The sequence below is a fragment of the Mus musculus genome, chromosome 13 (genome assembly GCF_000001635.26).
Source record: "Mus musculus strain C57BL/6J chromosome 13, GRCm38.p6 C57BL/6J".
In the NCBI taxonomy this organism is placed as follows: domain Eukaryota; kingdom Metazoa; phylum Chordata; class Mammalia; order Rodentia; family Muridae; genus Mus; species Mus musculus.
In genome coordinates, this window is record NC_000079.6 from 49,749,324 (window position 1) to 49,773,458 (window position 24,135).

The 24,135-nt window shown below is 46.7% G+C and overlaps 1 protein-coding gene, 1 long non-coding RNA gene and 1 pseudogene across 6 annotated transcripts in view; 2 read left to right on the forward strand and 1 right to left on the reverse strand.

The window, feature by feature from the left end:
- On the forward strand, positions 1,840-3,037 carry Gm19334 (predicted gene, 19334; annotated as a pseudogene).
- Positions 14,884-16,022, reverse strand: Gm52027. The gene is made up of 3 exons (XR_003950536.1): positions 15,956-16,022; positions 15,260-15,427; positions 14,884-15,139 (listed from the first exon to the last, which is right to left on the reverse strand). It is a non-coding gene; the product is annotated as a predicted gene, 52027 (long non-coding RNA).
- A 1,109-nt stretch (positions 16,023-17,131) lies between these two features.
- Positions 17,132-24,135, forward strand: part of Gm272 (predicted gene 272) — a 121,323-nt gene continuing 114,319 nt past the window's right edge. For 3 of the 5 annotated variants that reach the window (XM_006516992.3, XM_030247495.1, XM_030247493.1), the window contains exons 1-5: positions 17,132-17,222; positions 17,846-17,926; positions 19,008-19,155; positions 20,857-21,055; positions 23,479-23,634. The gene's annotated coding sequence lies outside the window, so the exon portion shown is untranslated. The remainder of the gene's footprint in view (positions 17,223-17,845; positions 17,927-19,007; positions 19,156-20,856; positions 21,056-23,478; positions 23,635-24,135) is intronic. The other 2 variants (XM_030247496.1, XM_030247494.1) reach the window with 2 other exon arrangements.

Below are 24,135 nucleotides of genomic sequence, written 5' to 3' on the forward strand. Positions count from 1 at the left end.
CAGTTTTCTATCTTAGACATCTGTTGTCCTCCTATTGGATACGTAGCTCTCTGTCCCTGTAATGGTTTGGGTATGAAGTGTCTAGCACAGAGTCATATGTTTGAACATGGTCCCAGTTGTTGGTACTGTTTGGGAGGTCGCAATTCCTATTGGGTGTATGGCCTAGCTGGCAAACATAGGCCCTTAAGGGCAGGGATTAAGGGTTATAGGACATCCTAATTTTGGCCCAAGCTCTCTGCCTCCTGGGTAGTACCATGTAATGAATAGCTCCCCCAACATGCTCTGCTGCCGTGGAACCTTCTCTGCTGTGATGAGATATACCCGCTGAAACTGGGAGCTAGAAAAACTCCTGCCTCCCTGATGCTGCTTCGCCAGGTATTTTGTCTGAGATGAGGAAAGCAAGCAGTAAAACCCCTAGAGCTGGGGTCACAGAATTAAGTCACAGACATGCAGTTTGGTCTTTGCTAAGGTGGGTAACTAAGGCTGCAATCATCCACTATCAACCTAAATAACTTGGTATTTATTTAGTACATACCGTTAAATAGGAAACCAAGAATCAGGGAAGATTAGAGGCGTTCTGGATAAAAGGTAAGAATCTGGGCTAGAAATATTTCCTTTAGGGGCTAGAGGTGTATTTCGGTGACAAAGCACGTGTGAGACCGTAGAGTCCACTCAGCACCGAAACCAAACCCATAGGTACTCATGGGTTCATTACTCTGCTCTCTGGGCATCTTCCTCACCTTTACTTCTGGGTTTGCTTGGGTTCGAATCTCTTCCCTCTCAGTCCCTCAGTACTTGATTTGGGCAGTCACTAAACCTCCTCAGTTATTCACCTATAAAACTGAATCACTAAACCTCTTCAGTCATTCACCTATAAAACCGAGTCAATAGCAAAGGGTTGTCCTAAAGCTTAGTTAACTAAATATGGAGTGACATAACACATCCAAGTGCTATTACTTAGTGTCTGGTAAATATATATTGTTGTGATCTGCTGTATGTGAGGCAGTATACCCACTTATGTATATTTAATATATTTGTATAACATCTCTATTTCTCTGTGCTCACTGTGAATCCTTTGATATATAAATCATTCTATTAGTTGTTCTTTGTGCTAAGTATATCTTTTTCTTCTTTTTACATGGGGACATTGTTTTTGAGACTTCACAAGACAGACCATCTGGAGAAGTTTCTTTCCAGCCTGTGAGAAATAACCTCTGCACCATAGACACCCCCGCTTCAGCTTTAGACGAATTGCAGAAAGATAATAGGCAGAGAGGGCGATATGAGAAAAAAAGAACCCAAACCTCTAGGTCACGTGGTCGCCGCTAGCATGGCAGCAGAAACTCCTAGGAAAAGCAGCACAGGGGAGGACACTGGGAAGCAGGGTCCCATAGACACACGGCTTGTTCCTGCAAGAAAGAGATTCCATCGCTCTGACTCCTGCAGAAAGAGTTTGAAGGTTCGTGGAAGCTTACATCATCACAGCAGAAATAAGACAGAAAATCATGAGAAGAGTATCAAATATGGTGATATTTTTGTTGATACGAATTCCCACACAGAAGTAGACATTTTTGAAGGCCGTCAGTGTTGGGAACCTCAGAGTGGTATTTGTGCTGTCACTCAACAAGAGGAAAGGAAGACCAGGAGAAACCTCCACCTGTTTCCTGACTATGGAAAAGTTGCTACTCATAAGCCACCTGTCTCTACACACCAGAGTCTTACTGCTGAAGAAAAACAGTGTATGAACAGCAAAGAAAAGACAGTGTTGACTCTAAACTCCCAGCGTGTGGCGCTGGAGGGTGTTTATACAGGAGGAAAACCCAGTCTGTGTACTAGACTTGGGAAGGACTTTTCCCATAAGTCAAGGCATCGAGCTACTCAGAAGGTGAGTCACCATTAAGTGCCCAGTGTGTGGGAGAGCTGTCATCCACAGGTCTGAGCTGCTGAGATGCCAGATGAAGTACTCTGAAGGAAAACCCCATAAACACAATGGATGTGGACAATCATCTGAGGGTTCAAATCTCAGTAGAGACATTAAAAATTGTACGACGGGGAAACCTCTCGAATGTACTGAGTGTGGAAAAATCTTCAGAAGGAAATCAGGACTAAGAATGCATCAGAAGATCCAAACTGAAGAGAAACCCTATGTGTGTACTGAGTGTGGGAAGACCTTCACCCGGTAATCACAGTTTCTCACACACAAAGGACTCCATACTGGAGAGAAACCCTCTGTGTGTACTGAGTGTGGAAGATCATTTATTAAAAAGTCACAGTTTCATGTGCACCAGTGAAGTCAAACAGGAGAGAGTCCCTTTATATGTTCAGAATGTGGAAAGGTCTTCTCTCATAAGGCAAACCTCATTGTACTTCAGAAGATTCATAGCCAGGAGAGATTCTATGTATGTACTGAGTGTGCACAGGCCTTTGCTGACAGGTCCTATTTCATTAAACACCAAAAGATTCACACTGGAGAAAAGCCCTATAAATGCAGTGACTGTGGAAAACCTTTTACCTGGAAGACAGGTCTCAGGCCCCATCAGAAGCATCACATGGGTGAGAAACATCATGAATGCTGTGAATGTAGAAAGACGTTGTTCATTCGCAAGTCAACACTGCATACACACCAGAAGAGCCACAAAGAAGAAAAATCCTATGTTAGCCTGGAGTGTGGGAAGGTGTTCTTCCACAAATCACATTTTGTTATACATAAGAGTATTCATACCAGGGGGAAACTGTATAGGTGCTGCGATTGTGGGAAATCCTTCACTATGAAGTCACAACTCCATGTACCCCCACAGATTCACATGGGCGAGAAACCCTATAGATGTGTCCAGTGTGGAAAGGCCTTCACAGAGAGGTCAAATCTTTTGGCACATTAGAAGATTCACACTAGAGAGAAACCCTTTATACGCTGTGACTGTGGAAAATCCTTCTATCAGAAGTCGGGCCTCCACGTACATCAGCAATCCCATTCTGGAGAAAGACATTTAGAGTGCTGTTCATGTGGGAAAGCCTTTGCAAGGAAGTCAGCACTGATGAAACATCACAGAATCCACACAGGAGAGAAACCATATATGTGCTGAATGTGGGAAAAAACTTACTAAACACCAGAAAATTCATGCTAAACAGAAACTTTATAAGTGTAGTAACTTTTAGGAAGCCTTAAACTGGAAGCCAGAACTCTCAAGTCAACTCAATACACTTCAGGAATGAGATACTGGAGAAGGAGAGGGCCTGACGCCACAGCGATGGTGTGGGGATTCAAACATGAGGTAATGAGGGCCCGCTGCCATCTAGCTAGGCTAAGTTATGAATATCTGGATAATACAGCATGTACCTACTACACATCTGGGGGGATGTTTTAGAGAAAGTGTTTAAGCTGCAAATCACTGCTGGGCTTATCTCTCACATTGACTGCTCACAAGTGATGGTGGAGATGCACCAGGCATGTTGGTGTGCAGAAAGTTCTCTGAACCCAGGAATTTGAGACTAACTTGATCAATATGGCAAGACTGTATCTCTCAGGCAAGTAAATAAAAGCAATCGCAGCACCAGGTGGTGGTGGTGGTGCATGCCTTTAATCCCAGCACTTGGGAGGCACAGGCAGGTGGAAATTTCTTGTATTCAAGGCCAGCCTGGTCTACAAAGTGAGTCCCAGACAGCCAGGACTATTACACAGAGGACCCTGTCTCAACAAAACAAACAAACAAACAAGCAGCAGCAACAAAACAAACCAAGATGATTTGGAATCTTTTTTTCACTTGTGTAAGCAGTTGTGTAAATTCAGGCATGTTGAGGTTTTTTGCATCTCAGGAAGCAAATGGATCACCGTTGACTCACAATATTTCCAAAGAAGAGTGGCTACTTTTCTACTGTTTTCTACTGACTTTCTAAAATGTTCTAAAGGTTTCTATGGACTGCTCCTGAAGAGCGCTGGTTCTCCAGGTAGAAGGTGGTGAACTCAGGAAGAAAGGAAGAACATTTCTGTGATTCACTTTTCTCTCGCCTTTGGGACATTACCATCTTTACTGCTTTTATAGTATATGTTAGCTGACACTATGGAAGTGGGTTTCAGGAGTTCAAGCCTATGTGCTAGACTTGATCAGTGATGCCAGCTGCAGTCCACGCTGGCTGTAGTGTAGAGTCTCAGGAGTTGGTTCTAGATAAGACTCTGCATCCTCACCTCACCTTTGTTTATACGGACTTTGTAATTTTTCTTTTTACTGATTCCTTTTTGAAAAATGGGCACATTAAGAAAAATGATGGGCCAGGGAGTGGTGGCATGACTTTAATCCCAGCACTCAGGCAGAGGCAGAGGCAGAGGCAGAGGCAGAGAGGCAGAGGCAGAGGCAGAGGCAGAGGCAGAGGCAGAGGCAGAGGCAGAGGCAGAGGCAGAGGCAGAGGCAGAGGCAGAGAGGCAGAGGCAGAGGCAGAGGCAGAGGCAGAGGCAGAGGCAGAGGCAGAGGCAGAGGCAGAGAGGCAGAGGCAGAGGCACAGGCAGAGGCAGAGGCAGAGGCAGAGGCAGAGAGGCAGAGGCAGAGGCAGAGGCAGAGGCAGAGGCAGAGGCAGAGGCAGAGGCAGAGGCAGAGGCAGAGGAGGCAGAGGAGGCAGAGGAGGCAGAGGAGGCAGAGGAGGCAGAGGAGGCAGAGGCAGGCCAGCCTGGCTTACTGAGCAAATTCTAGGACAGCCAAGGCTACACAGAGAAACCCTGTCTTGGCGGGGGGTGGGGGAGTGGGGTGGAGTGAGAAAAAAAGATGGGCTGGCACGATGACTCAGCTAAGGATGATTGTTTCCAAGCCTTAGAATTTGAGTTTAATCCCTGGGATGCACATGGTGGAAGGAGAGAGCCAATCCCACAGGTGACACTGTCCTCTGACCTTCACATAGGTGCATCACAAACCACATACAGTCACATTAAATATGTGTAATTCTAAAAAGTTTTGACACATAGAATTCTGTGCTCCAAGTTTGTTACTGTGCCGTCTGTGTGTCCTATAGTCTGCCAGCAGTCTCAATTGGTTGCTTCCTTAGAAGACAAAATAGAGTTGAACATTAGAAAAAGTCTTTCCATTCTCTGTAAATTAATTTTACTAATAGGGTGTCCTAAGGATTCCCAACAATTGTGAATTTGTCTCTCTTGGTGAGCTACTTTTTCTGGGTCTATGTATTTTGAGTTGTTTTAAATAATACATTTAACTTTAGAGTTAATGTTTTCTAGTTAATTGAAATTACTATTATGAAAAATTTCTTTTTACTCTTAGTGGTACGGATACTTTGTCATTTTTGAGACAGGACCCCACCCTACTATGTAGCCTCAGGCTGGCTTAGATCTTTCTGTATAGCTTAGGCTAGCCCAGAACTTGGTAGCTCTCTTGGCCTTAGCTTGGCTCTTTTGTATAATATCTTACCTTTATTTTTAAACCAGATTACAAGGTAACAGATTTCCATAAGGAACTTTTATTTTGGTTGGTTCTCCCTTTCTGGATTCTCCATCTATTGTAACCTTTTGCCTCAAGTGATCTTCCCTTCACTCTGTTCTATTGTGTTGCTCCAGTGTGGGAAGCCTCAGTTCCTTTGGAGTTTCCTGGCCTTTATTGTTATTTATTCCCTTCTGAATATACATGTTTAACAGATAGAGGTCTTGAGCTGTTTTTTTTTTAACCCCCATTAAAGATCCTAGCATCCAGAGGTCCCCCTTCCCTTCTGAGAGAATGAGCACACTAACCATACACATAGGGGGGGGGATGGGATCCTCTTCTTTCCTCCTTAAGCTCAGGAAACACGAACTGGTCCAACCTCACTTGCAGTAAGGTGGATCATGCTTTCTATTATTGCATCAGGCTTCTGAGCCATCAATGCACACTTTTCTGGAAAATAAAAATTCAGAAAGGTAAAATAAAGAAGCAATTTGTATGTGCTGACACCCAAACCTTTCCAACCAGGAGAGAAGTAATTGTCAGAAGCTTGGCTGTCCAAAAGAACCCTGAATAAAAGGGACATGTGTCATTAAGACCTTTAGTAGTCTCTGTCCCAAATCTCTGCCCAGGAGTACCAGTATAGAGAGACAACATCCTAGTACTCATCTCTGACCCACAGCAGGTCAGCAGCCTCACTACCCACGTCAGCCCAAACTTATGGACGGTCCTGGGAAACTGATTTCTTATTCAGACATATGCTGCAATCGGAGCAGAGCTGTCAAAAGAACCAGAACATTTCTGATTATCTGGAAATTATTCCCTAAGGCCAACATAACAACTCCAAGGCACCCAGCAGGAACCATTAAAATTGTGGCTGTTGATATCTGATCACTGAATGCCAGAGCTCCCACTTTCTGGCACCTGGGCTAGAAGGCAGGCCACCTGCGCTTCACAGGCCCTGGAGGCAGTGAGTGGGATCAAAAGCTCATGGAGTTCTGAGTCAGATGGGGGTGGCTTAGCAGTGGCAAGCGCATCAAGTTCTCAAATACACTGCCCACCTCAGAGACACTGTGGAGACACAATGAGAAGGGAGAAGTCACTCAGTACAAAGCCAAGTGCACAGGGCTTTCCAGAGAGGCAGAAGTGTACGCATCTCCACCACAGGGAGAGAGATGGCCTCATCTCTAAACCTCGGCTATGGTCCTGATGGTGATCAGGGTAACAGCTGATTCTCCCCCAACACATCCAGTATCACCCCACCACTGCCCTCCATGTTTCTGGTAACTACACCAGGTGGGTCCCCCTCTCCTTTCCCCAAGGCTTGCTCAAGGCCACGCAGCTTCCAAATAATGAGGCTCTGGGAAGATTTCAGGGTCTTCTAAGCCTCTCAGCCTGAGCAGTGAGGTGACAAACTTTGCCATCAGTAGTCAAGGTCCCCAGAGTCATAGGGCACAAAGAAGTATGTGCAAGGATGGCACATAATCCCCGCAGGACAGCCATGCCAGGATCTGAACCAGGAAATCCGAAAGGCAAAGTGTTATAAAGACCCCCCCCCCCCACCCCCCGTGGTCATGATGAGTACAGGGAGACCAAAAACAGACACTTGTGTAAGAGGAACAGTGTTGGCCACCTTTATGTAAACATTGGGTGGATGGTTGGCCTCTTTTGGTTTCTGCCGTACATACTCACATGCATGCACTGTGCTACTTGCTTCTGGAGCCTGGAATGCCCAGCATATAACTGACAGCACCAGAAGCTTTCTGCTATAAATGCAGCGACTCTGCTGCTCTGATCTGACTAAACTACCCCAGTCTTTGTAAGTATGGCAAAAACCCTGTGAGGTCTTCCACTGGTAATGCAGACCCGAGGAAAGCACAAAAGGGTCTCTGGAGACACGGCGCTCTCTGCTCTACCTTCCTGTTCAGCTTGAGCTCACACATGGAAAGGGTGTGAGCCTGCAGAAGTCAAGGACAGATGGACAGAGCACAGGGTTCAGCCACCTCCCTCCACCCCAGAGCAGAAGGTTCTTAGGAGACAGCTGTTGGGGTGCAGCATAGCCAAAGATGCCGAAGCTGCTCAGGCTCCATTTGCCCCCCACACCACTGAGAGCCTTCATCGGCTCCCGGGGCATCCAGATGTGCAAATGTCATGTCCGGTACTTAGCCGAGAACTTTACAAAGTGACAAGGGGTGGAAAGGAAAGTGACTAGGCAGGCAAAGAGCACACAGCAATGGATGGGATTCGTTTCCTTCCCCATTCAAGTAAACTCTGAAAGGAGAAGGAAAAGAAGAAGAAGAAGAAGAAGAAGAAGAAGAAGAAGAAGAAGAAGAAGAAGAAGAAGAAGAAGAAGAAGAAGAAGCCTTCAAGGAAATTGGAATGTTGACAAACAGGAGTGAATTTTGTATCAAAAATTTCACAGGCTAATGATATCAATTCACAGCTTTCTGTCTTTTACTGGTCTCACAGACCTTCAGAAGTGGTATGGCCAACAGACACATGGGTTAGCCAAGAGCATATGATCACCACAGGTGTAACACACTATGCTGGGTATCTTTGCAGTTTTGTGCCCTAAAAAATCTAAAAGAAGCCGGGGTTCATCCCTATAAATACAAGCTCTCAGTAAGAAGAGACAAATGGATTGCCACAAATTCAACTCTGGCCGTGTCTGAATGTGAGTTTTTTCATCGCTGAACATGCCTAGGGCTCTTCCCGAGGCAGATGGAGTGGGACCTGCCTGCTGATGGCAGCCCAAGGAGGTTTCCAGGTGTTACGACCGAGGGCTATACCCACTGTCATCACTCAACCAAGGCACACTGCAGAAAAGAGAGCAAGGCCACAGGAAGTTCATGCCTGCCTTGATCTGACATGGATGTTAGCATCTTGCTAAGAATTTTGTTTTGCTTTTGTAGCATAGCTTCTTTGTATACCACACACACGCATACACGCACACACACACACACACACACACACACATACACACACACACACTACAAAAATCCAAAAAGTGTCTCACCAAAGAAAAGCCTACATGAAACTTTTTTGAGACAAAGTGATGCCTGTAGGCCAGCAACTCAGCACCACCATATGTGGTTTTCCCATGAAATCTGACTCCCCATTGATGCTGGGAAACATGCTGGCTAAAAGATAGGAAATGAAGAGAAGCAAAGAATGCTGAGAGGTGGAGTGAGTGTAGCTAGCATGGGGCTGGGCACAGAAGACAGTAGGGGCCTAGGCCAGAACCCAAAACCTTAAGTCACTGAGCCTGCAGTGTGCTGATGGACACAAATAGAGCTGAAGACTTTAACCCGACCTTCAGGCCCAGCTCAGCACATTTCCTCATGGGCCAGTGGCATATACCTTCCTACAGCTTAATTTTAGCTGTTTGTAAAATACTTTCTTCTCCTTTCTAGAGGCCTACAAACAATGGGAAGTCCCATTCATATCAGGATGCCAGGCGCCGCCCAACAAAAGCCGACTATTCATTTGCTATTCAGAGTAAAGAGCTCATATACTTTGTTGGTTGCAAAATATTTTCAGGCATCTTCTATCTATCTTGTCCTTCCTGCTAATGGTTTGACACCCAGTTTCCTTATTAACAGTCAATATTATTCTTGCTGGCCAGATTATTCTGCACCAACTGTAAGTGCCACTCTGTACCAAGCTAGGGAAAGCCAGAGTATCAGGTTAAGACAGGCACTCAACATTGGTTTATGAGTGCCTAGCCAAAGGCATCAGAGCAATTGCAAAGAGACACTTAGTGTGTCATTCACTAAGAAACAGTCCTAGGAATTAAGGAGGTTTCTTTTCAGCACCTGAGAAATGTGAGAACTCCCTGCAATGGATTAAAAACCCAGTCAAGGGTATAAAACCAGCTCACAAACTAAAGTGACACTCTAGGAATACCATGTTCGTTACTCTTCTGTTGCTGGAGTAAAGCACCATGACCAAAAGCCACTTATGGAAGAAGAAAACTTACAGTTCCAGAGAGACAGGAGCTATGGCAACGAACAGCAGGCATGGTTGGAAGAGCTAGGAGCTAGGAGCTGAGAGCTCACATCTTCAACCACAAGCAAGGAAGCAGAGAGCAAACTGGAAGCAGTCAAGGGTTTTTATTCTCCAAGCCAGGCTCCTGTGAGACACATCCACACTTCCAAAACCTCCCCACTCAGTACCACCGACTGCGGACTAAGTATCCAAATTTCTAAGACTACAGGGGCGGGGGTGGGGTGGGGTGCGGTGCATTTCTCATCTAAATCACCAAAAGATAGCAAATGATTTTCAAAGGAAGGAAAGTGTGTGTACGTGCATGTCATAGTTTATTATAAACTATGTCTCTCTGGTGTATGGGGGTCAGGGTTCTAGATATTTAGATCAGATTGAATATTTTTAAAAAATGGATTGTAAACAGAAAAAGGAGAAGGACTATGGACTAATGACAGATGTGTCCCCCTTTCCTTGTACAAAGTGACACATTTCTCCTACCAACCCTCACCTTGCTGTGTCTTAGATGCCAAATGAGGCTACTGGACCTCTGAAAATCCTGTCCACAACTGAGGAGCAGGGCAGCCCCAGATGATACTAGCAGAAAGAAATGAAGGTTTCCTGGCTTTACCTCTGAGCCCTGATCCACAGTGGCAGCTCCCAGCACATGGAAACTATTTGTGACTAAAGTGCGGGGACTCTGGAGCATTCTCTAAAGTGAGACCAAAAGAGCAACTGGTATCTCTACAGGGCCACACATCTCCTCACAGCACGCAGCAATGAGGTCACAAAAACTGCTCTGAAGAACTAAATGTAGGTATTAAAAATAGCATTTAAAAAAGTAATTCTTAACGTCTTTTGTGAGAGAAGACGCATTTTAATTAATTTAAAAATACACCCCCCAATGATCATTGTTTTCATATATACAGTCAAACTATAAGTCAGGAGGAGTTCTGAGTAAGATGGTGGGAGGCACATAGGTGCTGATTTTTGTCCCCTCCTTTCTAGATTTAGTGTTAGAATAGTGTAGTGGCTATTCCTGGTTGTCAACTTGACTATATGAACTACAATCCAGAATTGGAAGGCTCACCTATCATCCTGATCTTGAGACTGGGAGATACAAGTTTCTTTTTCTTTTTTAAAATTTATTTATTTTATGTGAGTACACTGTTACTGTCTTCACACACACCAGGAGAGGGCATTGGATTACAGATGATTGTGAGCCACCATGTGGTTGCTGAGACTTGAACTCAGGACCTCTGGAAGAGCAGTCGGTGTTCTTAACCACTGAGCCATCTCTCCAGCACACCCCCATTTTTAAACTGACTTTAAACTTTGATTTACTTTTTTTTTTTGTTTTTTTGAGACAGGGTTTCTCTGTGTAGCCTTGGCTGTCCTGGAACTTACTTTGTAGACCAGGCTGGCCTCGAACTCAGAAATTCACCTGCCTCTGCCTCCAGAGTGCTGGGATTAAAGGCATGCGCCACCACGCCCGGCTCTGATTTACTTATTTAATGTATATGAGTATACTGTAGCTGTCTTCAGACACACTAGAAGAGAGCATCCAATCCCATTATAGATGGTTATAAGCCACCATGTGGTTGCTGGGAATTGAACTCAGGACCTCTAGAAGAGCAGTCAATGCTCTTAACTGCTGAGCCATCACTCCAGCCTGAGATACAAGTTTCTGACCTGGATCTTGGCATGGAGATGTTGAGGCATAGTGGCTATGAGTCCTAGGAGACTAAGACAAGGAGATCCCAGAGTTCAGGGTTGTCTGAGACAACGCAAGTCCCATGTGGTGGTACACATCTGGGCTACACCTTCTGCTGGAGACTTACATAAAGACGTTGGGAGAAGGAAGACTCTCCTTCACCTGCTTGCCTTGTGGGGCTGAGCAACTGCTAGATCCTTGGACTTCCATTCACAGCTGCTGCTGACCATTATTGGGGAGTTGGACTGCAGACTGTAAGTCATCAACAAATTTTCTTACTATATAGAGACTACCCATAAGTTTTGTGATTCTAGAGAACCCTGACTAATACAAATAGCTTGTGGTAAACGTCCCTTGTGGGAGTTAATGATAAAAGGAAATACAACTAACTGGGAGGAAACAAAGATTACATAATAAAAAGGGCAACACTAAAATCTCTTATCAAGGCTGGTAGTAGAAAAGCATGCCTGCAAGGCAAGAACTGTGGAAGGAGAGGTTGAGTCAGGAGGATTGCTATAATCCTAGCCAAGTCAAGAGTATGTGGCCTTGCCTCACAACAAAACACAGCTGAAACTCTGCCTGTGTCCTGGGAGAGGTGAGAGAAGATTCTGTGTCTAGGAAGGAAGTCTAGATACTATGTGTCTAATCCGTGTTCTGTTGCTGTGAAGAGACACCATGACCACCAAGTTAAGGTTTAACAGAGAGAGAGAGAGAGAGAGAGAGAGAGAGAGAGAGAGAGAGAGAGAGAGAGAGACAGACAGACAGACAGACAGACAGACTGGGCCTGGCTTGAGCATTTGAAACCCCAAGCAACACACTTCCTTCAACAAGGCCACACCTACCCCAATAAGGATACACCTCCTCATAGCACCAATGGCCAAGCATTCATATCTGTGAACCTATGGGGGGAGGGGCATTCCTATTGAAACTAACACAATATGAAATAACATTTAGACAAAACTAATTTAAAAAACAAAATAAGAAAAAAAAACCAATTGAAGGTGTGGCCTTGTTGGAGGAAGTGTGTCACTAGGGGTGGACTTTGGGGTTTCAAATGCTCAAGCCAGACACAGTATCTCTCTGCCTGCTGCCTGTGGATCCAGATGTAGAACTCTCACCTACCTCTCAGGCCCCATGAGGGACTGGGAGTAATACTGAGGAAATCTGGCACATGCAACAAATTAATTCAGAATTTGTTCAATTAACTGTATTTTCAAAATGAACAGGAGATACCAGGATAGGAGTACTTTGGAGAAAGATTCCAAGTCTGAGAAACAGAAATTTCAAAATAAAAGTGACTAATCACACACTTCATGCAAAATGACTTTCATCTTTTAGGATATTGTGTGCCAAAATAAGGTAATGTAGGCCATAATTTTTTATGATGCAAATTTAGAATTCACTGAGACAAACGGTTTAAACATAGATTGCGCGTAGGCATTAAGGAGGAGAAAGGGGCTCTCGGGGAAAGGACAGTGCACACTCTGACTCCTTAAGGGGTAAGCATTTTTCCTTGTACATCATCAAGTCCTTGATGACGGGCCCTTTTGACAGGTACTTCAGTCCTTTTCATCCCCGGACCCAGCAGCTAACAAGTCAACAGTTGACCCAGCAATCCGACACTCACATCCCTCAAGGGAAAGAGCTAGGAGCTGGAGGCAAACCCAAACTCCAACGACCTTCAGAAAATCAGGCTATTTCTTCTAAGTGAAATGGGGTCGGGAAGGGAAGAAGCGCCACTATGAGCTCTCCTGTGGCCAGAAGGCAGTGGGGTGAAGGAGACCACATGAGTAGACAAAATCTCCAAACCAAGGCACAGATCATGTGAAGAGTCCTCTCCACACCAGCGTCTACAGGCTCTGTAGCTTAGATCGAGGGCAAATACCTCCTCAGTACCTACTAGCAGAGGTCACATGACTTCAACCTGGCCAATGAGGAGAGTCCATTCGACCTGACACATCTGATTGGCTAAATTCTAGGCATGTGACCAATCAGACTTCTCAGGCGGCACAGTTGGACGTGGGCGAGGGCGAGGGTTACTGAGGCAGTTGGTGACTGCTTTGTCTTGTTGAAAGCGGAGCTTTCTTTGCAGAGACGCTAGTGGCAGAGGTATCACCGAAGTGCGAAGTGCGTGCACACTGAGACGCTAAGGAGATACGCTGCCTGGTTTACTCACCCAGCACCTAGGTACCATGTTGTCTGCTGCTCTCTCCCTTTGGACCCCTTGCTCTCATGGATTCCCTCACCCTGTCTTGTTTGCTGTGTAAACCACTTTGAGTTAGGTATTACACAACACCGACCCTTGTTTCGACTGCATTTTGAGCCACCCAAGCCCAAGTGCAGCACACCGTAGACTGTCCGCAGTGGCTCAGGGACCCCAAACCCCTGCATAGCACTTTGCCGGCCTTCTCAGGTTACCAGACCACTGTCCTCTTCCACATCCCCAGTGGTTCCTCTTTTATATTCAGACTCCTCCAGATCCCCAGATGCTGCATATGAGGGAACACCAGTGGTTTGTCTTTGTGAGACTGGCTTGTCACATGTAACACAGTCATCTCTAGTCTCACCTCTTTTCCTGAGAATGATACTTGGTTCTTATGACTGAATATGTGGTTTTGACCTGGGTTCTTATGCATGCTGTATTCTTTATCAATTTGTACATGTGGAACCATCCTTAAATTCTTGGATGCGCCAATGGGTTGTTGAATCTGGTGTGACTATTAAGAATTGTCAATAAGGATTTCACATCTATGTTTAAGGGAATTGACTTGTAATTTTTTTCTGTTTATTGTGCCTTCGTCTAATTTTTTGCACAAGGATATTATTGGTTTTGTGGAATGTGTTGGGAAGTGTCCCTTATCTTCCATTTTATGGAATAGTTTGAAGAACACGGGATCATCTTTAAAGATCTAATAGAATGCAGCCATAACTATATCTGGTCCTGGGTTTTGTTTTGTTTTGTTTTATTCCCCAAGTAGGGTTTCCCTGTGTAGCCCTGGCTGTCCTGGAACTCACTCTGTAGATCAGGCTGGCCTCAAACTCAGAAATCCGCCTGCCTCTGCCTCCTGAGTGCTGGGATTAAAGATGTGCACCACCACTGCCCAGCTTTTTTTTTTTTTTTTTTTTTTGTAATTTCTTCATTAATATTTCAACCACATGTCTTGTTATTTATTTATTTATTTAGGTATTTTGTATGCTCTTGTTCATTTTTGGCAGGCCATATGTGTTTAGAAATGTGTCCATTTTATCTAGTTTTACAATTTAATGGAGTATAGGTTTACAAAACACTTCCTGATGATTCTTTAGGTTTTAGTCATATGTGCTACCATCTTGCCTTCTTTAGTGTCTACTTTTTTTTATTTTATTGTTTTTTTTTTTTTGAGACAGGGTTTTTCTGTGTAGCCCTGGCTGTCCTGGAACTCACTCTGTAGACCAGGCTGGCCTCGAACTCAGAAATTCACCTGCCTCTGCCTCCCGAGTGCTGGGGTTAAAGGCGTGCACCATCACAACCGGCACTAGTGTCTACTTTTATTAATGTGTGTCTTCCCTCTCTTAGTTTGGGCACTGGTTTTATCAGTTTTGATTATCGTTTTAAGTAACTGACCCTGCTTCTTTAACCCTTCAAGTTACTCTTTTGGTTTCTAGATCATTGATTCCAGGTTTGATCTTTATCATAGCCTGTCACCTACTGTTTTTTGGTTCTGTGACCTTGAAGTGTATCATGGGGTTGTTTGACGTGTCTCTGATTTTGTGACATAGGAATTTGTAGCTATATGCTTTCCTTCTAGACCTGTTTTTAATTTTAAATAATCTGTCCTTATCAAGTGTTGTCAGCAAAATCCCCAAGCAACTTGCAGGCAAGGGAAGGGAGGAGGTGACGATGCAGCTAGAGCTGGAGGCCAGCCCCCCTGAAGAGGTGACCCTCACCGATCATTACATGATCCTCAGGACCCTGGGCAAAGGCAGTTTTGCTGAGGTGAAGCTGGCCTGCCACCTCCACACAGGGGTTTGGGTTGCTGTCAAGGTCCTGGAAAGGGGCGAGAAGAACGACTCTGTTATCATGACTGAAATCGACATTATTAAGTCCCTGGACCACCCAAATATCATCAAGCTGTTCCATATCATTGAAACCAGAGAGCACACCTACATGGTGATGGAGCACGCTGCTGGGGGAGACCTGGTGAGCCACATCGAGAAGGTGGGCTGTCTGCAGGAGGAAGAGACCCACCGCATCTTCACACAGATGGTGTGTGCCGTCAACTACTGCCACGAGAACAGCATCGCACACAGGGACATCAAACCGGACAACATCCTGCTGGATGGCAGAGGGAGTGTCAAGCTGTGTGACTTTGGCCTGGCCATCAAAGTCACATCCGGGCAGAGGTTCAAGGGGTTCTGCGGCACCCTGGAGTATTGTGCTCCGGAGATTTTCACTGACGTGGAATACGACGCGCAGGCAAACGACATCTGGAGCTTGGGGGTGGTTTTGTACACGATGGTGACAGGGCGCTTCCCTTTTGAGGCAAAGACCTATTCCCAGATGAAGGAGAAGATGCTGAACCCCAAGTACTCCATCCCACCCATGCTCTCGCCACACATTGCAAACCTCATCGTGCAGTTGTTCACCGTGGACCCAGACCAGAGGCCCAAGATCTGTGACATTATGCAGCACCGGTGGCTCAGGGGTGGTGAAGACCTTTCCAAACTGGCATCTTCTTTGGAGGCATGCCCTAGCAACCCAGCCCCCAGCATTGTAGTGGCTATGTGGGCTATGGGTTACAGTGCCAAGGACATCCGAGAGTCTTTACGTGAAAAAAAATTCAATAACATCATGGCAACTTACCTAATTTTAAAACATCAGTCACCCTGGGGGGACAATGCTGGGCACCAAACAAAGCCTGTGCCACATGTTGCCATGACACCCAAAGGCCCGCCCACCTTCCATCTCCCCCTAAAGAGGACAGGGAGCGAGTCTGCTCTTCACATCTTCACCCTGACAACCAGAGACCATGCGTCTGACAATGCCAAGCTTTCAAGGAAGAAGGGCTGCAAAAGCCCCAGCATGCCTGACGTCCCGTGCTGCCAGCACATGAGAACTCTTTTTCCTGACACACATCCCCGGCATGCTCCCGTGGCTGCTCAGCTCATGAACAGCAGCTTTTGGGAGACCAGCATGACCTCCAAAGGTGTGTCCTTGGGTAACACATCCTCAGAGGATGTTTTTTCTGAAGTATCCTACAGAGCACCCCAGATTGTGGTCACCACCGAGAACAGCCCACCACGCACCCAGAATATGCCATTTGGAAAGAACTCGGGGGACGGGCCCTGGAGTGTGACCACCAATGGCACATGTGAGAATAACAGGCGTGGGTCCCATCAGGAAACACCTTCTGGAGAAAAATTCTCAGGTGCTCAAGCGCAGAGCGCAAAGACAGGCTCTTCCCACGGTCTACACCAAGGCTGGAAGAGGGTTAAGAGGAGGATGGGGAACTGTGTGCGGAGACTATGCTGTTGCCTGCCAGCCCAACAAACAAGCCAGGTTTTCCAGAAGACAGTGACTCCAGTGGAGGGGGAAAGCAACGGAGTCACACAAAACGAGGTACATGGGGTGACAAGGGTGGACGGAGGCATTTATTATTTATGTATTTCTACTGCCGTTTACAATTGGTAACAACATAACTGTCCCGTTTGTGGGGCATTCAAATTAACACCTCCATGAGTTCAGAAGGAACAGCCCCCAAGCATCACCTACTTGTGTAAGCTGAAAGGGTTTAGCTAGAGACTGGCAGCAGAGGGTGAGAGGCTGCAGAGGCAGGGGGAAAGGGTTGCCTAAAGAGGTCACATGCTCAGACTGGGGGCGGGGGGGCTCCATGAGAGAGCTGTGTCACAGCAATGTGAGCCACAGTCAAGTCTTGTGTTCTTCAAAGTCATTAAGAGAGTCTTTGTGTGTCTGTCTGTTTTTAAGCATTGGGCCTCTGTGTACGCTGACGATGGGGATGGGCGTCAGCCTCATGCAGACTGAGACAGCTGCACCAGGAGCCACGTAGGAGGTGCTGGTGGCCATGTGACTGCACGTCCATCAAAGAGGCCGCTGTCCTGCCATGGAGGGGGTAAGCTAACAGCCTTAGGTTTCTAAACACAGGGAATCTCAGGGATGAAGAAATAAGGCCTGGGGCTAGACTTCCACAGCGTCCTGCTCAGAACAAAAGTGTGAGTCGAAAGGATGGCCAGAGCTGCCTAAGGGCAAGAAGCCCCCTTGTGCCCCGTGGGGGAGGGGAGGCAATAAGAAGGCATTTGCCAAGACTCACATCTTCCTGCTCTGCAGGTCTTTCTGACCCTGTCAGATTTCTGGGCCCCAAGAGGTAGTTTGTCATGTGGGGGAAGAGGAATCTGTGATCCTAGGTTGACAGATGGCCCCGATGGGGTGTGTGGGGAGACAGGATAGGTGTGGTTTTAGCTCCATGGGGTTCCTGTACCCCAGGACTTGGAGTAGAGCTAAGCTTGGGAACCCTGATCTGTGCAGTGTCCCCAAGGACAGCTGCACTGCCTCACCTTGACTTCCTCTGACTGCTATTGCTTTTGCCACATGTCCCATGTCCCTGATTCCCTCTCAGGCAAGGAGACCGGACCCCACTGCATGCTGGTCCAACAAATCAAGAAAGGAAGGGACCTTTTGTGTGATGACTTTTTTTTTTTTAATTTATCACATCCAAGCCTGTATTTTGCCTGACAGGACAAGGCCAGCAGGCGGAAGAGAAAAATAAATGTTCCCAAGTTTGGCTGGGCCTCTGAGTTGGCACTCTGCTTCAGAAAGGTGAGTGGGCCTTGCCAGGCCTGCGGCACAGTGGTCTCATGTGGCACTGCTGGTAGCTACTGAACTCAGTTATAGCCAGTGCTCACCTTTGGGGCCAGGTCAAGATGGAAACCTTGATCCGCACGCCAGCCACATGAGCTGTGTTTTTGTTGTGTGTAGGAGTTGCCTGCAGTGCTGTAGGCACCTTCCGAGTGGAGCGCTTCTCCCTGTGATGAACAGCTGCCCACAGGAGGCTGCATGCCAGAGGCAGATGTGCGGGCCGTTCAGTGTTAGTAAGCCCACTGAGAGCTGGCCTCTGGGAGAAGACTGGTTTCCGGGGTCTGGTCTAACCTTGTCACCGGCCCGAGTGCAGAGCAGGGGAGCATAAGGCTACCGAGGCCAGGCTACCTTGATCCCAAGCACAGCTGTCACCGCCCCTGCCTTACAGAGAGGAGCAAATGTTACTGAGAGGAGGCAGTGGTGCAGCTTCCGAGGGACCCTGGGGCCATTTAGGCAGGTAGTAGGTAGCATATCTCCTCTCTGACCCTGTCCCCAGACCCTTGTGGAGGAGAACCTTGCTTTGACAAGGGTGAAAAAACCTCCCCCTGGTACCTATATGGGCATGTCAGCCATTCTGCACTATAGGGTCCGAAAATTGCTGAAGGGAGACTGCAGACTCAGATAGTATACAAAGACGAAGAACATCTATTCCCCAGAAACATCTGGCATGCAGGGGTCAGCCATTCTTCAAAATGGTGACCCCAGACAAGGGCATGCAGGCCTTCTTATAGGGAACCAGAGAAACTTTCTAGAAGGACTAGGTAATCAATCTCTAATGTGATTACTAGGGGCCAAACAGTGACATTACTTTAACTTTGATTGGCTACTATGTTAGTTCTATATTTAGAGAGCAGGTTAAGTAATCAACATTTCATTGGTGGGTGCTGGGGAGGCCACAGAGGTCAGCTTCTGATTGCCTTGTGCCAGGAGGCCAGTGGTCTTCATTCCTATGTCGTGATCGTTTAACCACAGGATGAGATAGGGCTGCCCAGCACAGATGGCCCATCCCTAGCTATCTCCCCATTCTTGTGGTTATCTGCAGGCTGTTCCTGGAGCTGGTGACCTACTACCTAGTTCCTGGAACTGGTGGCTTTCTTTCTGAAATCAATGGAGACAAATGGGGTTTATGTTGTCCTGTCACCAGTGGCCACCAAGTCCATCTTCTTTGGATTCCAGAACCGTGAACACAGGTGAGCCTCACAGCCTAGCACAGGAAACAGGTCAGAGAAACTGAACAGCTTGCTCATGGGGCCAGAAGAGGTTTAGGTGAGTAGGTAATTACTGAGTCAGGCCTTAAGTCCTACTGATGCCAGGGTCCGGGCAAGGAGGAGTTGTGCGTTCTGGCTCCCAGTCACGTGTCAGGCTCCCAGGAACTCAGTAGTCTTCCAAGAAGATGAGTCTCAGGAATGCAGAAGAGGCACTACAAAGGGTGACTTCCTGTGGCATGGTTGTTGTCTATCACTGCTCTTCTGGAAAGTGTTGTTTTGCTACCTGAGAGAAGTAGTCAGATGAGGAATGAGCCCACAGATCCAGCACCCACACCCACAGTTTGCACATCTCTCACTGCTGGAGGGAGCAGGTGGGGTCATCTCATCCTATGGTATTGCAATCATGTCCACTTCACTGGGGAGGGCAGCATGTCTCAGGGATGCTTGGCAGCTTACTCTTCAGGATAGAGGATGTTTGGTCAGGGCAGCTTGCATTGGGAGCCACGCCTTTTGGCCCCAGCCCAGTATGGCAGCTCTGAGGCACCATCGTCTCTCCTCTCGATTCTGTAGCTGTTCCACATGCTCTGTTGTGGAAGATTATTTTCAGGGTGTCTTCAACCTGCCCAGCTGCACAAGTGTGCGGCGAGCAACCAGCGAGCAGAGAGCCCACGTTTAGCCAGTGCTCACCTTTGGGGCCACGTTTAGGCGCGGTGGATCGGGAGCTGTTCCTGCTGATCTGTTCATAGAGCCGCTGCCGGAACAGCAGCAGTTCCAGGCAGGCGAGTTCACTCCCACAGACAGAGGGCTCCGAGCTGGCCTTGCTGGTGTGTTCAAGCCGGAGCAGCAGCAGTTCCGTATTAAAGAAAACACAAAGGAAACCTATACAGGCATTGTAGTCCCCTTTAACCCCAATGCCGTGTATAACAAACTTGCTGTTCGCTGAAGAGGCCATAGACTCTGGCCCTGGAGAATGTGAGGCCTTCTGCCCTCTTCTCCATTTGTCTTGAATTCCCTTCCTTTTGTAGGTACTTGGTCACTTCTTTTTTTTTTCCATTTTTTATTAGGTATTTAGCTCATTTACATTTCCAATGCTATACCAAAAGTCCCCCATACCTACCCACCCCCACTCCCCTACCCACCCACTTCCCCTTTTTGGCCCTGGCGTTCCCCTGTACTGGGGCATATAAAGTTTGTGTGTCCAATGGGCCTCTCTTTCCAGTGATGGCCGACTAGGCCATCTTTTGATACATATGCAGCTAGAGTCAAGAGCTCCGGGGTACTGGTTAGTTCATAATGTTGTTCCACCTATAGGGTTGCAGATCCCTTTAGCTCCTTGGGTACTTTCTCTAGCTCCTCCATTGGGAGCCACTTGGTCACTTCTTATAGCCTAACATATAGCCAGGAGTTTCCTGACCTGAGCCCTGTGCTCCCTACTATTGCCAGTGATGATAGAGAGCACCTCCCATCTTCCCTTTTACTGGGGAGACCGCAAGTTATGAGGCTCTGAGCAGCTCATGGGCTTTGGCCAAAATGTTGTCCTGGGTGATGATGTGGTCTTCCAGCATCCAAGCAAAGACCAGAGCCTCTTCTAATTCTCCACAAAATCTGGGGTCTGCAGGTGGGTCCCCTTGGGTAGGCTTCCCAGCACCTCTGATTTGATCCTGTGTATATTTCACATGGCAGGTCACTCACATCTGTCTGACCTCACAGATGCTCCAGAAAACCTGCCTGAGCAGACTAAGAAAGTGTTTCAGTAGAGCCTTGAGAAGTGAGTGCATGTCTGTGCCCGACTGCTGGACTGGATCTCCTGAAGACAGTGACCATGGACCCCCAGTTCCAGGGTGCAAATGCTAATGTGAAGATGGAAACTTGGGGCCTCCAGGTACTCTCACTGGTATCACATAGATAGAATTTGCAATAAAAAAATGCTATGGTCCTGAAGTAGAAACCCAATATAATTTGCATTTATAACAATGCAATGCATGTCTGAGAGAAATCTAAAGGGATATAGATTCTTAGATGCCCTTCTTCTTTGGCAGCACAGTTGTTCAGGTGACAGATCTCTTGAATTTCATCTGTAGACTTAGCAGAATGACAGTCTGACATCACAGGGAGCAAGCTACTAGGCTTAGACCAAGGAGAGATGGCAGGAGTCAGAAGGGATTCCTCAAGATTGTGCACTTGTGCTTCCAGTACTTACGAAGAGCCTCAGTGATGCAGCAAGTGCTAAGGGGAAAGGACAGAGACCTGACACATGGAAGGGATCATGGAGCCCAGCAGCAGACCCACCTAAATGACTAAAACAGTTTCACATGGAAGCTGTTAAAGTCATAGAAGAAGCCGTTTTTGGAAAGTAGAAAGCCTAGAGCTGCCACACCATCTCCACTCCACATACACTACTGGATGTGAGCACACCCTGCCACTGCCCCATGAACACTGCTGGGCACCAGGCCTTGCAGGACACCCCACATAGCCCCAGCACCCACTGTAGGCCTTTGCTGATGCTTCTCAATAGCACTGCCAGTTAAAGGCTCTACTTGACATTTCCTCCCCAAGAGTTCTGCTAGGTGTTAAGCCCCGCTGGACACCTTCCTCCAGCCCCATAAACCCTCTTGTCTGTCTCCGGTCCTGTTGGACATTGCCCTAAATGTCTCTATGTTGAATATTTCCTGCCATGCCCCCCCCCCCCCACCCAGTGCACATATGCACCACCTCGTTGCCCCCTAAAATGCAGTTACTTTTCAGACCATGCTGAACAACCTGTTTCTGCCTTGCAGTGTATGTGGAGGCACAGTGGGGTGGACTGTGCAACAAGGCCAGGCACCCAGCAGTGCATGTGTGGTGCCAGTGACAGGGTAGGGGAGAGGGAATTCATCATTACTAGCAATGTATATGGGGCAAGGCAGGGTGGTGGGCTACAGAGCTTGATCCCTAGCAAGGGTTCACTTGGTGAACCAATGAGTTTTATTGGTGTTACTGACAGGGATATGGGCTACTTACAGAAACAGAAATGACTCAAAGGCAGCTAGCTGTATCACCAAAGCTCACCCCAGCATGGGTAACTGCTGGGGGCCAGCCAGGGTATCAGTGTACTGTGGCAGGCAATGGGAAAGGGGAATATGGAATTGGTGGGTGTGCCCAACAGCTGCTTACTTTTGGTAATTTCTGCTTTAACTCTTCACTGTTCTGTGGTCCAAAGCTGCTGGCTTCTGGCAATCTCACTCCTGCTGATAGCAGTAGGGGATTAAGAAAAAAAAATGTGGGCTGGAGAGATGGCTCAGCAAGTAAGAGCACTGACTGCTCTTCCAGAGGTCCTGAGTTCAATTCCCAGCAACCACATGGTGGCTCACAACCATCTGTAATAGGATCTGATGCCCTCTACTGGTGTGTCTGAAGACAGCAACAGTGTACTCATATACATTAAATAAATAATTCTTTAAAAAAAAAAAGCTTAGCTATCTCTGAGCTCTTTTCTCTCTGATTCAAGGGCCCCTAACTGGCCAGGCAAGAGAATTTGTTAACTCTTTGTGAGCCAGAGGGAAAAGAAAGAAAGGGAGAAAGTCATTCACACACACACACACACACACACACACACACTCTGACACTTTGGCCTGGCCTGATCACCTGCTTCATCAGTTCCATAAGTATTCATGCATACTTACATACATACATACATACATACATACATACATACATACACATATACCTACACACATGTATGTGCATACATATAGACAGACAGACATATACATAAATACATTTGGTGGAAGGAGCAGAACCTCAAAAGCCATACTATATTTCTTCTCTCTGGCAATTCATACCTTCTTAGACAGAGGTTCTTTAAAAAAAAATCACCCCAGAGATAAAATGTTACACTAAAGGGGAGTTACAGGAGGATGCTACTAGTAAGTTCAAAGCAGTGTTTCATTCTGTAAGTGCATTACAAGTTCAAAGCAACAGTTTCCCATGGTCTTACTTTATCACAGTGCGCACCACACCGAGTCTCCATCCTTGCACCTGACCTAGAATGAATGCTTTTCTTTGATCACACATCTGCCCCAAGCCTGTTTCTCTTCTTAGTGTAACGTCTGAAAGCTCACTGCATCCCTTATCCTGCAGCCTTTGCTTACCAGTCTATGAGGAGGGGCACATTCTATTCTCCACACTAAGTTTATTACGTGTCTTTGGTATAACAACTAAAACCATCTCCTTAAACTTTCTGTCTAAAATTATTTGAATCAAATCAGGATTAATTAATCTAGACAGCATTAATTTATAAAAGTACATCTTCATGTTGGTCTGCAGGAACTTCTCATGAGATTCCTGCGACTTCTCGCCACTTCTCTGCCTCGCCTTGGGCCTTGCAGTTTCTTCAGGATTGAACTGAAGCTCCTGAATCCTATTTAGTGTTTGCTATGAACCTGAACTGCTGACATTCTGACAATGAAGATTTCTAAACAGGTCTACTTCCCCCATGTCCTAACAATGCCCCCCCCAGTACCTCTGGTGGATGGTGGGCTAGAGGAGAGGTTGAACCCTTATTAAATTAGGTTGGAAAAATTTATGGCTACAATATTCATTCGTATGAAGACCAATAATGAAAATGAGCAAATTTGGCAAGTAAAAATAAAAAATGTACAAACTGAGAAAAAAAAAAGGGACACCAGGAAGTGGAATGGAGTTAATTCCGGTATTCAAGGAAATAAACAGATTAACAAAAGGCCTTTATGTTAAATGGAATTAAAGGGACTGGTGACCTTAGGGTGAGACCCCACCCAGCATGCTGTGAATAGCCAGTGAAGTCATCTCAGGCCATGGTTAGGTCCTGGCCTGTGCTGCCACCCAGGACCATGTCCGGGTCCATGGCCCTGAAGCTGTAATCCTTTGTTACCACCAAAGGGCAAGCAGACATCCCTGGTCTAGGTTACCACCTGGGGCCATGTTGAGGTTTGAGTGTTGTGC